This window comes from Lepisma saccharinum, chromosome 24 (assembly GCF_977018435.1).
Source record: "Lepisma saccharinum chromosome 24, izLepSacc3.1, whole genome shotgun sequence".
Taxonomy (NCBI): domain Eukaryota; kingdom Metazoa; phylum Arthropoda; class Insecta; order Zygentoma; family Lepismatidae; genus Lepisma; species Lepisma saccharinum.
This window is the reverse complement of record NC_139252.1, coordinates 61,583,404-61,602,417: the sequence shown is the minus strand read 5'-3', so window position 1 is coordinate 61,602,417 and position 19,014 is coordinate 61,583,404. Positions and strand designations below refer to the sequence as shown.

General features: G+C 37.1%; 1 pseudogene across 1 annotated transcript; it reads left to right on the top strand.

Moving 5' to 3' along the window:
- Positions 1-1,237: 1,237 nt before the first annotated feature.
- Positions 1,238-17,899, top strand: LOC145978352 (methionine-R-sulfoxide reductase B1-A-like; annotated as a pseudogene). Its single transcript, XR_014440683.1, has 5 exons — positions 1,238-1,579; positions 4,072-4,145; positions 4,449-4,597; positions 6,199-6,316; positions 11,209-17,899. The product of XR_014440683.1 is annotated as a methionine-R-sulfoxide reductase B1-A-like (transcript).
- The last annotated feature ends 1,115 nt before the right edge of the window (positions 17,900-19,014 follow it).

Here is a 19,014-nt window from a genome sequence, read left to right as displayed (position 1 = left end):
GACCGCAAAATCGTTTTCAATCGTCTAAGTGCTGAAAATGACCGCTCAGAGGTATAAGAAGTAACAGGTATAGTTAAAATCACCCGTACAAACTTCACAAATTATGTGATCATTTCACGCATGCGACCACTGTTTACTCTACTTGAAATATTTGTAATGTCTGACAAGTTGGCCACTTTTTCTTTGTTCGTTCTGCACACATCTAGAAACATGTCCCTGTCCAATGTTAGCTTGTCTTTATCAAAGTCTGTCCCATCTCAATGTTTTAATTGCTTATTATTTTTTGATAATGGCAAGTGAGAAATATTTATTTTATTTTGTTTTTATCAAACTAAATATCTTGTGGGTGCGCCGCACCCACAAGATTATTTATATGGGAGCTCGAGCCCCGGAGCACCCACGTAGTCGGCGCGCATGTCTATATTTACTTGTGAATGACCCATTGACATGAATGACTTCGTCGACTGGTCTCCTTTATCGCACAACGCAATACCAACTTCGTGTTCTGACGTCAGACGTACAATTCTTACGTTGTTAGGTTTGCTTCTCTTAGCATAAATATACTGAAACTGCATAATACATGCAAAAAGAACTAAGCTAAGGCTAACAAGCCTAACCTAACATTGATATATCACATTTAGTATCCATGGGCGTCCGGAAGGGGGGGCAAGGGGGGCCGTGGCCCCCCCTGGAAAATGAAAGTCAACCAAAAATTATGTATTTCACACATAAAATTTCATTTTAGCCACAATAATATGTGTTAATTATTGCATGAACACCATAAATTCAAATTTAAGCAATGTTTTTTTAGGGAACAACACTCTTTTTGGGGAAAATGTGACTTTTTGCCCCCCTGGAAAAAAAATACCTTCCTTGCCCCTCCATGGAAAAAATCCTGCGGACGTCCATGTTAGTATAGTGGAACCACGAGCAAAACAACCTGCGCAGACCCGCGGCTCCTGTGCACCGTACCTCCGCTAGTAGGGGAGGGGGAGAGTGGACAATGCTTCCTTATGGCTCGAGGTGGAGGGAAGAAGGGAAAGCTGCGCGGGGACTTCTCATCCCAAGGTTTTTTTCCTTGTGGTCGATCTATATCACACCTGACGCTGAGGTCAGGACAGAAGGTAGGTATCGCCTTGTGCGATAAGGGAGACCTCATGTGGATAACAAACTCAAACTTCGTTTCGCCATCAATGGTATCTGGTCTGGCTGAAAAAGAAACAGTAAACACTAAACACACTTGCAAATGGTAATTGTGAATGCACATAATCATTTCATTATTAGGCTCGTTCAGAAAGCACCCCGCTACTCACATTTTTACATAGATAAAAACTTGATAGAACAGAACCAAAGAAATATTGCCACATTGATTGAAACATACAAACGATAAACACGCTATAGTTTTATCCCATTCATTCTGTGTACTCTACAGCAGTGGAAACATAACATAACATGCAAGAATGTTATTATGGGTCTTAAATCTGTGTCAAGGACAGGACACGTAAATAAATCCACGAGCTTCGAGCGTGAACGCTTCTCAAAGGCAAAAAAACAAGTTTAACATATGCATAAGAGACAGGTAAGAACAAATACTGTAGTACTGCTACAGCGCCTAGAATAACGTTATTCAAGGCGCTGTAGTACTGCTCTAACCGGACAAACATTGAATATTAAGTTGTATTTTCATGTTGTAGTTAATTGTTTTAAGTTAAAAATGCAAGTCACGATTTGCTGTGATTTATAAATTTTCTGAAAAGGAGCTAGTAGCGCAAAATCAGACTGGATCATTAGGCTCACTTCACGTTTGTAATTTTTTAATAGATTCAATTAAAAATCATTTTTGTTATTTTGCTAATATTAAAATTTTGGGTACTAGTACAGAGACGATACATATTTTTGTATTTTGTGCTACGCAAATTAAGGTTATTGTTAAGATGACCGTCTATTGGCCTGTAATAGGTTGATACAGAAGGTAACAAACATCATGCAAAACTACAAAAGCAATCTATGGCATTATATCTGCCAGAGAAGAACAACAATAGGTTAAAACTGTAGTCAATACTGCAGTTGTATATAGACATACTCTCAATGTACATTGATAATAATCCATGTTTACACGAGGTCAGGTGTACGATGGTCCATCCATCCATCCATGGTGGACTAACATAATTTTGATTTTCTGTTGGGGAAATTTCAGTAGAATATGTACGCTTTTGGTGCTCTAACAGGTATGTAGACTGTATGGTATTTGTGGCATAACAAATTAAGAAGTGTCGATTATTCTCTATCAAAGATAGTTATTTTGTGTGTTTAGATATTGGTAACAGTCTGAGGAGCGAATTTACAATATAGAGAAAGTCTCCAATTTTGTTAATTTTCGGTATACTAACTAATTTTGACCTAATCACGAATCTGTTGAAAAAAACTGGGGGTCACGTCTGAAAATTTGAAAAAAAGCTGATTGAATTTTTTATATATATAGGTGTATATGCGTAGTTTTACGAACAAAAATGTAATCTCCTGTCATTGTGTCCAACCACGCCGTTGTTTTACAAGAAAATGGTTTATGATGTTCAATTCTAGTACGATCCCTATTTTTTCGATGAATTTAGGGGTTAAATGAGTGCTAATGGAACCTAACCTAACAGGCCTAACCTAACCTCGTGTGAATGGTTCGTGGGGCTACCCGTAGATGGTTTGTGGGGCTACCCGTGGATGGTTTTTGGGGCTAACATCAATGGTTTGTGGAGCTACCCGTGGATGGTTTTTGGCGCTAACGAACAATTTTTCATCAAAATGTACAATTTCCAGACGTGACCCCCGGTTTTTTACAACAGATTCGTGATTAGGAGGCCAAAATTAGTTAGTATACCGAAAATTAACGAAATTGGAGACTTTCTCTGTATTGTAAATTCTTACTCAGTCAGATATAGTGAAAACACATTTCATTCGTTTATTTCCGAATTATTCACATTTGTACTTACCTTATATGCATAGCGGAACATTTTTCAACTTGGGATTATGTTTTTTTCACTGGAAAAAGCGTAATTTTTCACATTACAAGTATTTATTGGTCGTTGCTAATTTGCTTTGGTTACACACAATATGGCAGGCAAAGCTTGACTCATGTCTATCGTCAGCTGATATGCAGTGTTTCCAAACTTATGAACCGAAAAATGCCGCACAAACTATTCACAAAAGGTTTTTAAGCGAAAATTCATCCACAAACCATTCACGGAAGGTTAGGTTAGGTTCAGTTAGGTTAGGCAAACAGAAAATTAAATTGGAAAAAAAAATGCTGACATGTCATCTTGTAAAACTACCGCATGGTTGCTACACTCGCAAACTATTCACAATTGATTTACAAACCATTCACGGAAGGTTAGGGTCAGTTAGGTTAGGAAAACAAAATTAAATTGAAAAAAAAAAAATGCTCACATATCATTTTGTAGAACTACCACCTGGTTGCTACACTGATAGGGGGTTACATAATCGAATGCACGGAACATTTGATTCACATAGTCGACGGTAATGGTGGCACGAGCTATCGTGCAACAGAGATACATTAATGTCGAAAATTACATTATTTACCTGCTGAATAAGTTGCACGAATGGAAGAAATCACTATTCCCAGCTTCCAAAAGTCCACAGGAACTCAATTCCGTAAGTAGTTTCCCGTCTTTTCTCCTGTAAATTTCAAGAAATGTGTTTTCACTATATCAGACTGTTACCCAGATTTTTTTAGATTGAATTAGATTAGAATGAACTTTCTGTCCCACTGCAAGAGCCACCAATTTAGTCCATATATTTACTTGCATTCTGCATGTTCACCATACTTAGCAATTATTCTATTTTATGAGTCAGTGGTAAAACTTGGAGTGTTCTGACTCACTCCCTCTCTCACACACACAAAACAATAGTCACTATTCTGGCATTATTGGTGTACGAGATAATTTCAATCATTATTGGCAGTAATTCTAATGAACACATATTTACTCTGTTTCAATTGACACTTATGTAGTAATGTGAAGATAGGGAAATAATTAACAATTATTTTGCATTTTCTTGTAGTAGATAGAAGACCCAAAAGATGGCATTCTGTTCGTGGCAAGGACAAGAGCATTACAGGGATTGTTTTGAATCTGGTAAGTGTGCCACATTTTCAACATTGTAAAGGCAAGTGCAATTGTATTACGTAGTGGATAATTTGTACAGTATATAATTAAATTACAATTTTTCACCTAACATGAAAGAATGAGACTTGAATTGAATTATATTGATACAGTTGCAACCTGTTCTTACTTGATGTACAAAGAAATACACATTAAATTTTGCACTGATTGCATATACTATATATATAGCAACATCTGAGATATTTTCAATGCATTTTCCTTTCCTGTTTCAAAATGCATACTCATATTAATTTTTATTGTTGTATCTGGTTTCAGGTATGTATGTGTGCTCACAATGTGGGTATGAGTTGTTTTCTAGCCGTACAAAATATTCCCACCATACTCCGTGGCCAGCATTCAAGACCCCAATTCATGCCAATTCCGTGTGTAAAGTTGCTGAAATTGGACGACCAAATGCATACAAGGTACTTGTCATCTTCTTTTCTCTATATTTTTTAATAAAAAAATTGGACACCGCTGTTAATTTTTAATGTAATATTTACAGGATATTGTTGTTAAATGTGACAAATAAAATGTTCCAAGTAATTGAACGTATTTCATGAAGAATGTGTAATCTTAACCCTCTGTTGGTATATGTTTGAGCGCTGCACTCACTTGGGATATAATTGTAAATTTTTCAGGCCCAGATAATGATATCACTTTCTGGTCTCATGGAGCTGTATTTTGGAATTTATATGATCTGATGACGGCAGTTATAGGTTGTGACATTGTTCTCTGTCTGTGCAGACATGTCATTTTCATGACAGTCTGTGTTTTGTGAGCGCCAGGCTCACACATAACAATTTTTTCACACATATTTTATTTCTGTGTGCACGGAATTCATGTTGTATCCCTGTTTCTGTTTTGATTCCTTCATAATTATTTTATTTGACTTAATTCACTCATTACTGGCTAAATGAACTTTGAAACCTGATTTTGGTTACAAATGAACAACGGCATTTCCGAGCATTGCTTCCTGAACCGAGTGATGACAAAAAGATAAGACCTTGGCAGGGCTTTTTATTCTCAGGACACAGATGTGAATGTTGTTGAGGAGTTATTAAAAAGCGAAAATGATAGCAACACGGATCAAACTCCTTGTGAAGATGAGCCTTTTTTTTACGTGTTCTTTTCCCTCAATATATTGGGTGGGATGAAACAACAAAGTAGAATATACATCTCTGTCGTCAACACGTAATAAATTATTGAATTTATTACTAATGTTGTGCATATTAGTTAACATCAAAAGTAAATTCCAAATAAAATTATAAATATGGTTATATGGTTGTGTTTTCTATGATAAATTGTCTCTCACATTAGGTAATCAGTAATATTACAATAAAAGAATATCATTTTGTTATGTAATAAATGAGATACATTTTAACATGTTAGTAATAAATGTTAGGCAATATATATTTATAAACTAATTTTAATCTGATATATGTATAACAATATTCGAAAAAAAAATGCCAAAAAACATGAAATTTCATATGCGAGAGTCACACTCACATGTATACCAACAGCATTACACTGAAACACTTATACCAATGGAGGGTTGACATTGTCTCTTCATGTTTGTTTTCTCGATCCTAAAGTTCCTTACTCACCATGCAAATAAATATATTAATACTTACAGTTATAAATATTTATAACACAACTTGGGGCCTCCTTGATGGTGTAGTGGTAATGTCGTCACCTTGTTTGTCCCAGGTTCAATGGATGCATGTTGCACAGTGGTTCGGATCCCACTTTAACTGTAGGTTAATGTATCTGTACATGAAGTGGACTTAAAACAACAATTCTTATAACACAACTTGCAATTCTTATGAGAAATCGTGGGAATCCGTAATAATAATATTGGAATAAATAGTATTATACTATTTTTTTTCTGTGTTTGACCTTCTTGTGTGAACAAACTCAGTTTACTATATGCTTTCCTTCTTTGCTTCTAAGCACAGTTTTGTGTACAGTGTCAATGAAAATGTGAATGAAATTGGATTTTAATGTCATCTTTATGTTGTTTCAGGTTTCTTGCGGAAAATGTGGGAGTGGCCTGGGACACGAGTTCAGGAAAGATAGGGACGATGGTGGATCAAGATTCTGAATATTCAGTCACTCCTTAAAGTTTGTTCCAGCTGCCGAAGGTAAAAAATAGTATCTCCCTGTCGTTGAACTCTTTCGAGTGCTTTAAAAGTGTGTAGGTTTTTATAGTATCAGATGCGGAATAACTTTGCGGTCACACACCCATAATAAATGCAAATGAACCTTTGTAATTGCCTGTTACAACAGAGTCATGCTATCAACAACCATGTATGGACTAAATTATGATCTTTTTGTGGTACACGTTACTTTCTTTATGTTTTGATGCTATCCTATCTTTCTGAATGGCTGTAAACATTGGCAGTAGACCTGCCTGGCTGTAACCTGGCAAATATTTTGGGAGACATAATGCTCTACAGTACACTAAAACTGTTCTTGGTCTCATACATATCTAAGCATAAATATTAACGATTCCACAACAATAAAAGAACAGTTTTTAATTGCTTACATGTGCCTTCAATGGCTGTTATCCATGGCAAAGTTGTACACCCGTCACCGCTGGGTGTACGTTCAATGCACTTAATACTTACTAGATGGACAAACATATAATTTAAGTGCATCAGACTTGTAGTACTTGAATATACCGGGTGTCCGAGAAGTCTTTGTGAAAATAAAAATTAACTGTATCCGCTATATGCAACATAGACATGAAAAAATTGTACCAAAATGTTCGGAAACTATTGAAGTTTTATTGGCAATAGGAAATAAATCAATAAATCTCCACGTGAGCACCCTTGGTAGCACGGAGTACATCTAGTCGAAATTCAACTTCTCGCCACGGCAACATCACAGGAGGGATTGATGTGATGAATTGGGGTATCCGTTGTTGCAGAGTTGCAAGATTGGATACAGGAGTTCTTTAGACATTGTCTTTCACATAACCCCATAGAAACAAATTTAAAGGGGTTATGTCTGGGGATCGTGCAGGCCACGCTGTTGGTCCATCTCGACTAATCCATTTTCCAGGAAATGTCTGATCAAGGTAGGAACGAACCTTCAGACTCCAATGTGGCGGTGCACCATCTTGTTGAAAGATAACATCTGGGTGGTATTCTAGCAATTGAGGAACAGCAAACAATTGCAATATGTCGAGATACATCCAGATGTTACAGTGTCCTCACAGAAAAAGAATGGTCCGATTATTCTGTCATGCAGCAGCGTGCACCATTCACCTTCGGGCTGCCCATGGTCGACTCCCTCACCTCATGTGAGGGCTCTTTACCCCAGATACGCACGTTGTGTGTATTCGCTAAACCACTGACATGAAAGACCGCCACGTCTGAAAAAGCAACACGTCCCAGATAGCCATTATCAGCGTCAATGCCTGATAACATTTTCATCGCAAAGTTATACCGACGTTTGCTGTCATTGGGCAACAAAGCCTGCAGGATTTGCACTTTGTATGCACGAAACAGTAAATGTTTGTGTAACACATCATGAACAGAACTTTTGGCATGTGTAATTCACGTGTGGCCGTACGCACGGATTTCTTCGGACTGCGCACAAAAGCCACTCTGACATCTTCCACCCTTTCGTCTGAGGTTGATGGTCGGCCACTTCTTGGTGCATCAGCAACAGATCCTGTGGTCTTGAATTTGTCATACCACGACTTAATGCTCCTACCATCGGGCGGCACCTTTCTGTACGATGTTTGAAACTGTCTCTGCACTGTTTATTCTGACCTGATCTACTGAAACCACAGGACACACTCAGCTTTTTCCTGATTTGTGTACATTTCCAGTTTGCTGAACACTGGCACTGCAACGTTACAGAAACTTGAAACAAAAAAAACTTGAATAGTTTCCGAACATTTTGGTACCATTTTTTCATGTCTATGTTGCATATAGCGGATACAGTTAATATTTGTTTTCATACAAAGACTTCTCGGACACCCGGTATATTTATGGAGGCATCAGAATGTCAAGAAAATTAAAAGTATACAGAAATAAACAGAAAATCTGTTATGTAGTTGTGGATGTTATGGGAGCAAATAGTTTTACACAGCCCCCTTTACCAGGACAGCCACTCTAGGACCATATTAAAATTCAAGTATAATTCCCGGTTTTCAAGGCGAACTTTCCAAAAATTCAAGGCCACAAAACATATATTGAAAATATATAATTTAAGTTGCAGAGTTGTCATTTCTGCTCAGATTTGAAATAATCCACAAACACAAGTCGCAAACATTATAGAACACACTCATTTATATAAAAACTGTTAACTGTGTAAGAATTTCAAACTCAAATTTGTTTAATCAACTTCAAGATATGTTAGTTTGCAATAATTTTCAGTCGCTTAGATAGATTGTTCTACACAGGACTCTAACAAAGTAAAGGAATTGAGAGAATTCAGTTTTATTTTTCAAGCCGTTTTCTTTCCTTTTTTTTTTCCTTTATAAAAATAATGGCTAGACTGTGAAAAACTCACTTCAGGGCATTAATAAATATGTACAAATTCAATGGGACATGGAATGATTAAAGTTGCAATTTTTCACATCTACGGAGGAAAAAACCACGCATAATTTCCGGAGTCAATAATTCACACATAATTTCCAGTGAGTAGCCACCCCGTTTACACATCAGTGTTCCAAATTATCAGTCACAAATCGAATGTGAATGTAATGTTCAGCACCTAACTGAATCTATCAGGCTGCCATCTTTGGCCAGTATGGACTTCTAACCCTTATAAGTATGGTGGAAAATGTACATGTTATCTTCACTCTGGGAGTATTTGATATCTTCATGATGAGAAATCTTGTGTACGTTTGGCCAATCAGTTTTATAAATATTACTATTGAAGTGGTTTTGGTTCCTGTACCCCTCCCTACCCCCCCCTCACTGGAAACTTTCTAAACACCACATCGAGCACGTGTGCCACAACAAAGGTAGCATGGTGATTGTCCCCAATTCTCCATACTCCACCAATTTTGCTTGATTATTTCTAATTTAAAAAGAAATATTTCAGTTATTTTTGTGTACACTCTTGTGCATTTATTGGAGACATGCTCTGCTGTAAAATTTTGAGATACAAAAATGCACTTCTTTACACAAGAATAAACTTAATATTTCTGATAACTATATACCGTATTTACTCTCGTATAATGCGCACTTTTTTCCAAAATTTTTGTCATCCAAAACTGTGGTGCGTATTATGCACGGAATAATTCGGAGAGCCAACATGAAACCGTACGTGGTCATTCCATGAGTTTGTGACATCTGCATTGATTTTTTGTGTTTACGGAACCCTATCATGTTATAATATCATTGTAAAGCTTAGATTCTGTAGTTTCTGAATATGGCAACAGTATTCCATTCAAGATGGCGACACTAACGTGCAATGCGGTTGAAATGAAATGATCAGAAAATGAAGGAACATTCTGATTTTTGTGGTACTTTGGATGAACGAAAAGATAAGGAAAAAGAAAATAATAATTAAAATGTATTACTGGCCAAATGATATGACATATTTGGAGTGTGTAATGCCTTTATCGAAGAAATCTTTTGCTTCTAACTGCTAATTTGAAGGTCCTTAATGCGCCTCCTATATATGTTACGTTAGTCATGGAAAAAGTATATATTTTGAAGTTTTTTTTAGAAAAAGTAAAGAGAAAATGAGCAAAACTGCATATAAAAGTCGAAAGGTCATGTCCCACAATTTTTCACTTTGTAATGTAATGTTCTGTTACACCAACAAAAGCAGTCCGTTCTAGCGGAATTCGTGCATGCACCTCATACAACTAAGAAAGCAATTTTTTGCACCTGGCGCAGTATATACGAGATATAATTGTTTGGCACTTTTCCCTATCAAAAACCAGGGTGCACATTACAGAAGGTCGATCCGCGTATATGTGTCCGATTTTGGACTAGCACTTACCTTATGAAAATCCACGGGATCACCATAGGGTGGCCTCAATGTGATCACCGTGTATCTTGGCAATAGCCCTGCACCGTAACTTCCATTGTAGAAGGCTACGATGAAGTACAGGAAGTGGAATCTTCTGCCATTCCTCCTGACAGGCTTTCCACAGGCCCCGGAGAGTGGTGACACGATGAGAGGAAAGTGCCCGTTTCAGTAGACCAACCCACAGAAATTGATGGGACTCGCATCCGGTGACTTCACTAGTATATCGTGAAATGGAATACACCGAATGCCGATGTCTGTCGCCGTATGTGGCAGAAAGTTCTTAGTAGAACGAGATGTATGTGATGAGACCTTACACCGATAGGCCTCACTGAGGTAATGTTCACGGCTTTTAAATCCTTCCGGAGGTTTAATTTCTCACACAGGGTGTGGTTCACAGTTGACTGGGCCACGTGGAGTGGTGTGGCCATCACACGTTGCGTCGGGAGGTTTCCTTTAGTGCCATTCGATGCAGCTTCCGAGACACGGGTGGCATCACTGCAGTGCACGCTCCCTTCCTTGTCCCCCTGGTGGGCGACTGAATAGCTGGAACCTCGTGGTTTTTATGCCGCTTGATTATGTTCTTGATGGTCGTCGAACCCAAGGCACATCCATGTTCTTTGCACTGTTTCTGAATTTTTGACACCGAATATTTGGCGTGGAAAAGTGGAACTACGTACCCTTCTCAGAAACTGTTCAGCTGTGGAGCCATGATGCACACAACACACACTTGTGATAGTGCCATGATACTACAGGCTCTAACCGTCCTCCCAAGCTTTTAACCACTTGGATCGGTCGATTCTGTGCACAGGGGTGACGGTTCAAAATCGGACACATATACACGGATCAACCTTCTGTATACATGCACGTGCATTATACACGCGTAAATACGGTAAATGTGGTATTAGAAAGGAAAGGAAATGCTTATTTTGCTTTTGATTGTGAAACTTGTCCAGTTTTTGTACTGAAATCTTAGTCTTTATTCACCATAAATGTGTGTCCCTAGTAATTCTATCAGTTTCATGCCTACTTGCAGCAAATGGTGAAACTTTGAAGGAGGAGCCTGCAGGGGAAGAAGCGAAGAAGGAAGGCTGAGGAAGACGTAGGAATCCGTCATGTCGAAGCAGTGCCTGCCAAATTATCTAAAGGAACATTACTCAATAATTTCCCGAACCAAATACACGAAGAATGAAATCAATATTATTATTAGAACGGACAAAAAGAAAGAGTATATTAATTTTTGTAGGTGAATACAAAGATATAGAACATTACATGCTAGATATATTTTTAGCATTTGTCACAAAAAACTTATATTTTTATTTTTTTATAAATGAAAATCTTGATCTAATGAAGGTTGTTGAACTGTGTGATTTATTATGGGCATTTTTTTTACTTGTTACAAAGAAATGTGATGTACTTGTGACAGTTGCGTTACATTATTCATTTTTTTTATAAGTCTGAACTAAGCAACACAACTGTGCACAACAAACGGGTGGAACTACATTGCATGTGGGTGCATGGATGGGGAAACACAATGTGCAGAAGAATGAACACCACCATTGGAACTATAGTAAGGCAATTTACCAAAGTTTTCTTTAAAATATTCATAATTTCACTGGAGATTACCAGTAATTGTTTCACTGATTACAGTTAATTGCGAAATTTATTTTCCCCCACAATGTTCATGTGAAAATAATGAAAATTATGCACTTTGCATAATTTCCAGGACATTTAGAATCTTGAAAAATGCCGTGCATCATTCTTGCAGTCTCCCTGACACCCAAAAGCAGCAAAATTATTAAATTGCTAACGATGCTGATACATCAATATCAGAATTGGCTTGGTCCTACATAATTTCTATTACATGTTCAGATCTTGTGCTATCATTAACTTCCACCCACATGCAATGATGTCAAAATGAAAGTAAAATCTATGTATTTTTAATAGCTGCGTTTGTCTATCTCTTCAATCTTTTTTTCATTGAGATGGGGAACTGACGTAGCCAATGCGTAGTACAATGTGCTTAGTACAATTTCTCAATGGCATCGTATGACGCTAGCGAGAGGAAGCTATCTTACGCACTCTGCAAGCCGATGTTTTAAATGCCTCTGAGAAATTTTGCTAGTCAGAATTGTCAGGCCAGTGATGGGGATTTTAGAGTATATTAGTGCTTTTCGATACTGTTTCATATTTCATCGTTGTTGTTCACAAAACTCATCATCATCATTATTGTCGGGTAGTATAGCATTGTTATCATCGAATATTTAGCAGTTAAATGTTATTGTGATAATCACAAGTGATGTTGTACATGGATATAATGTGCAAGGGACTAAAACTGACTTTTAAATATGCTGTGAACATCAGAGGTACAAAGTATAGCACACCACCAAAGGGCATGAAATCATAAATCTCAAGTGGGCTATATGTTATTAATTTTGCTTATCAACTTCCATAATTGCATTGAGGCTGTTGACCCACTGTACCTCCTCGAGAATTACATTGATTTTTTTTAATCAACAGATTTTGATGTTTTATGTAATATAAAATTGGTTCCAGCATGCGGAAAACACAACGGAGATATTTGATCCCAAAGTATGGCCTGCGTAAGTAAAAACCTGCCATCTCTGAGTACTTTTGCTGCTTTGCATTGGTAAAGACTGGTTGCATGCACACTCGAGTAGCAAAAGAACATGTGCAAAAGATCACAGCATCAAACTAGCACTCCTAACGTAACAAAAATGTCGAAAATTGCAATCAGACCTACACCTCATAACGTAAAATTATAAACACCAGTAAATATAACACTCCTATTTTGGTTTCATAAGTTTTCAGTACTTCATGTTTGATTTATTAAACAGTAGGCAATGTCTCGTGTGCTGCTGTTGTGGAATGTCGGTTTGTTGCTATATTGACTTGCACGAAGTACAGGGTTTGTTCAATAAGTATTGGGACTGAAGTCATAAAAATAAATTTATTGAAGATATATGTACAGTGTGTTCTTCAAAATATGACGCTCCTGCATCAATACACCGCTGCCAGAGCTTTTCCAATCTTCATACGCCCTCCTGGAAGTCTGCAACCGCAAGGCTGTTCACGCACACCACCAAAGTCACTTTGACTGCCTCAATCGTCTGGAAACGATGTTCTGAGGGAACAAAAAGAAGTCTGGGACAGCCATATCTGGGCTGTGTTTGGCCAGTGCCTCCCTCATACGGTGTACCTTCTGCTCGTCTGACAAAACCTTTGGCACCAACTTCGCGCACACCTTCTGCATTTGCAAATCATCGGTCACATTTGTATGCACAGTGGATTTCAGTAAATTTAACTCCTGTGCTATCAAATGAACACTTAACCGGCGATCACTGTTCAGAAGTTCTCGCATTTTCAGCATTTCGGATCAATGTCGGACGTCCAGCACATTGTTCGTCTTCGACGTCTTCCCAGCCATCTTTGAATTTTTTATGCCATTCAAAAACACACGTTCTGGACATGGCTTCGTCCTTGTAAGCCTCATGGATCATATCAAAAGTCTCCGTAGCAGATTTGTTCAGTTTAACACAAAATTTGATGGCACAATGCTGCTCGATGGTTCGCTGCATCTTGACTCTCGACGCAAGCACTAAACACACTTTTACTTCAGGCACGATCTACACACTCCAAAGGCTCGGAGGCAACCAAGTTGGGTCGCAGCTCACGTGACATCCAGCAACACCGATCCCACCCACAGAGACTGCCCTCCACCCTTCCCATTGGCCGGATAAAATCAATCCCGATACTTATTGAACAAACCCTGTATTCGGGCTATTCTGCTTCACGCTAAGGTAACAGACATACTTAACTTCACAATATCACATCTCCAAGAATTAAAAACAACGGAAAACATTCATAAACAACATAATCTTCATAAACAATGCAAAATATTTCACTTTCTCGATGGGGTACATTGACTTAACGGGTACCATTGCATTATTTAAGCCAACTTTTTGTAACACAAATTTTTGTATTAAGCTCTTAGGGAACAATTATTTTATGTACTGTAAATTGTATAATAGAGTTACCATTGTAGTCCAATTGTTAAGGTAAGGACATTTTTTATCATCAGATCAGTGTAAAAGATTCAAGACTTTCTTACAAGAATAATAGACAAGGTGTCTCAAACTGAGACAATATCACATCACATACGAATTTGGTGTTTTAATTTTTGGATTGACCTCAATTATTCTCTAAGGATGAGAGAAAAGAAGCCTCAACTGGTAACGGCATGAATATCTATGCAATACATTCTAATATACAGCAACTCTACCATATCGTAGTAGATTTTTAATTTGGCTAGCAACATCGCAAACATTAATAATTCCATGTTTATTGTTCTTATTTAATAATGCATGTGATACAGAAAACACACAAATATTAAAAAAACACCTACTGTACTCATTATTTTTAAAAAAAATATATAATGGAAATTTCTGTAAATGAACCTGAAATATTTAAAAAAAAATTTGAACTGAATTTAAAAATTCAGGTGCCAGGTGAAAATTTTTTAGGCACTATAGTCACTGGGTACCCTGTATTTTTCTACCCCTGACCATAACTGTGAACATAGTGGCCAACATGATCTGAAGACCAAGTTTTCATACCTTTTAAACCTTTTAAAGCTATTTTAATAATGTTTCAACCTTTTCCATGCTTCGTTCCTTTCTACTTCTTTAGGAGAGATTGATCCAAGAATTAGAACCATCAAACACGTACATGTTGTGACTTGGCCTCAGTTTATTAGTATAATAGAGTTGTATCTAGGATTAAGTAGGATTCGGTAAATGTTAGATTACTCAAGAGCTTTGTCATGTCATTTTTTACAAAATTTGACAGAGGTAGTGCTATCATAGGCAAAGATAACCACTCGAGAAATTCGAATGCTTCATTACTATTTTGGCATTACTTGTGTGGTAGTACAAAGAAAACACTTTCTACGTGAAACTTTCATCGTTAATTGAAGATAATGCAGCATATTTGAAACATAATTATTTAGAGAATAAAGATAAAGTATTTTGTTAAGCCTGCATCACACGGAACTGGATTTCCAGTAGGTATGCCCTAGTTGGCACTGGACTGGCTACCAATTTGCTAGTTTTTGCCTCACACAATACTTATATCAGCATACTTGTGGATAGACTTTTGTTCCCATATGAGGGAAGTTGTAATGGCGGCCGCGTGAGATGTAAACACATCACATTTTTAAAAGCCGATAACTATTCAACCAAGAGGAATAGCATTTCGTATAAAACGTTATTAGGTACAAAACAATGGCGCTGCCTAAATACATACTTTACAACGTTTACTGTACACGTATGGAAGAATATTTTAGTTGTTTCAAATGTAAACACCGTGCACTCAGCATAGATGGTGTAACTCAACGTGCCTTTCATGCTGTATACGTTATACATTGCTGGAGAAACACTCGGAAACCACAGACAAAAGCGCTCCTTTGCACACTCACAGATTATCTTCACGTGGCGAAACTTCACTCCGATTGGCTGTTCCACAGAATCCAGTCGAGGAAAGCAAGTAGCAATTAGAACATGTCCTATTCCTCCAAACCAGTCAAGCAGTCAGCCAGGCGGCCATGATTGCTACCTAGAAAGTTAGTTCAACGCCAACTAGGGCATTCCTACTAGAAATCCAGTTCCGTGTGATAGGGGCTTTAGTTGTGATTTTGCTTGCAATGAAATGAATAGAGTAAGTCACTTGTTTTTATGACACTTAAAGGTTTAATATTGATTCGTGAAGTTTAAGAATTATAATAATGTTAATTTCGGAATAGGTCAGGGCATTAGCTTTGTCATTGTGAGTTACAAAATATATACCTCGTTCTGCTAGGTTGTTACTTTAGATAAAACTATATGGACACAAAAGGGACTGGATCGACTATTTTAAGTGCGATCACAACTGAATGCTCCTTTTCTGGGAATCAAGTCCAGGGGTCCCATTATTAGAAGCCCCTTAATCATGAAGGGGGATTGATAATGAAAAGGACTGAGCCTACACGTATGGTCATGTGGTGGTATTGGAAAATATTGATTTGTTGGGCTTGGGCTATAGGATTCGTGCCTGGGGAAGGAAGGGTAACTACTTTTCTCCTGGTATTTCGGCCTGTGTACGGGACCGATAGCAACCCACTATCGTGAAGATATTGGGGAGCTACGAATGAGTATCGTAACTTGGTTGTGGAAACCTACAACGACTGGGGGTTCCTCATGCTGACCACATGTCACCCCGTAACTGGTTGAATGATCGTCCACCTCTGCTGAGGCATGTGGAGTGAAACTGGCAGTTGGTAGGTAGAGCTTGGCCCTCAATGGCTGTTGCACGAGTTATATGTATCTGCCAGGATCCACAAAAATGCCACATGAGACACCCTTGGAGGATGTATTTAATTCTTCAGTAACATTGTGTGCCAGTCTCATGTACTTCTTGGAATATTTTATAGCAAAACAATGGAAGATGTGCATGCTGTAATTGCAATGGAATACGTTGAAGTAACATTTAATTTTTACAAGGAATACTAATACAGTGAAACGCCACATTTCAAATCCCCAATTTATGCGTTCAATATTCATGGTCCCAATAGTGCAAAATTTTGTAAAACTTTTCCGGATTGTACATCTTCCTACATTTTAAGCTTTTTTATATTCCTCGATGTTCCACTGTATTTATAACTATTCTGAACATTACTTAATTCTTACAACATTCAAGCATTGGTATTAGAATTGGTAGAATTTTATGTCAGTTCAAAGTGATATTGGCTCATCATATGTGGCGTAATGTCAGATTCATACATTCTACAATCTTTATGTTATATGTTTAGTGACTACGAAGATTGTGTGGGGCTCTAAAGAATTTAAAGCAGAAATATGCTCCGATACCAAGGTGCATTCATGATTCTTTTTACCTTGTATGTTCTCACGTTTTTTTCAAAATGAAGGAGGAATATACAAGTGGAATGTTATTAAATTAATAGATATTAAATTGTTCTGTTCTTATTCGTAGGTATGTTTCAAATATACTGTATGTATAGATATCAGATTGTGATGAAAGAAAATGGATAAATAGGGGAAAGGGAACACTTTTATATTATTGCTGCGGGACAGCATGGCCATTTTGTAATTTCCATGCTTCTTTTTATTAAAATTCACTGCAGTACAATGCAAAATATTCTATGCCTGTAAATTGAATCTCGTAAACTTTGTTATGTATAGATTGTAAATAAATAAAATGGAGAAACTTGTACAATTTGTAAATTGTCCGTATATGAAATGACTATCATGCATATTTAAAAAAATACACACTATGTACAATCATGGAAGATTTAAATCTGTTTGAATTTCCAACAATGTGAATGTAACGGAAATATTAATTTGAAATTTTGTACATTGTTACTTACCAGAGTAAAATATATATTGAAATCTTGTTAACTGCTGATATAATATTGTGAAACTAAATTGTGAATTTTAAGAATTTCATAATTTTATTTGTAATTTTATGGGAATTTTTACTTGGAGTTCCCTGTACCTTTTACAAATCATCTTCCTGTTAAAGATCTTAAATTATGTGTAATGTGAATAATTGGATATGTGTATTTACAGGGTGTGTTGAGACAGGTGTACTGTAATTTATAATGTATGCCTGTAGTGAAAAAATCATTGAAGAATAAATGAAAGGAATTATCATTTTGTGTGAGCTGTACTGTCTTGTTCTCTGGTATGGAATAACACCAGCCAGCTTATACACACACACACACACACACACATACATATCCCCAAGTGTCCAGTGTGCATGTACTTTGCTACGTCATAAAAATGTGGATATATTTGGGAAGTCACTAGGTTGGAAATTATGTGAGGGAGGATTTTATTCATGTGAAAATGGCCAGCGACTGTGGTGGAGTGGTTAGCACATCACGCTACGATGCCAGGGGTCCCGGTTTCAAATCCTGGCCTGGGCATAGATGTTTGCGAGTGTTCATTCATCAATTTCATCACGTCATCACTCATCCCCATCTTCACAAATTAGCCAAAAGTGGCACAAGAAAGCGAAGTAAAATAAAGCAAATCAATTTTAAAAAAATCATATGAAAATGGATCACATCACAAATTATTGCCATAAATCGGAGATGTACTGGATGATTTTTTTTTTAAAAACCTGACTATTTGGATGAGCTGTTTGAGAAATGTTCAAAATTTCCTGATGCTGTGAAAATCTCAAATCTCATATCTCATTCTCCCCTTCCCCCTCAAGTAATTATTTTTATTTTTCTGGAATGAACCCCCCCCCCCTCCCTCTTTCCCTACCACATATGATGGTTGCGGGAAATGAAAAATAACTTGAACTGTTACTTGATTAATTGTTGTTAAAAACAAGAATAATGTTGAAATCATATAAAGTATGGACTGACAACATAAAAAGGATGCAAACAGTACCAATATCATGTTCATAGTTTATCATTCATCTTTGGTATAGCATACAAGTATGGCTTCCCTTAATTTGTGCAGACTAAAGCATAATTATTAAAAATATTCATTAATGCAGAAGAGCTCTCGAGTAGCACAATGGTTAGGACTTAAGTTTGGTGATGGTGGGTTAACTGCGACCAAAGAAATTGATTTTTAGAATTGTTGCTCTTTCTAAAAATTGATTTTTGCTACACATACTTGGCAGTAATGTCTTGGATGCCATAACCAGATTTGTCCAAGAGCAAGGTCAGATCTATGTTGCAATGATGTGGTGTGATATTCTTGAAACCAAGCAAACCTCATAAGGTTTGACCAGTGCATCAAGATTTACC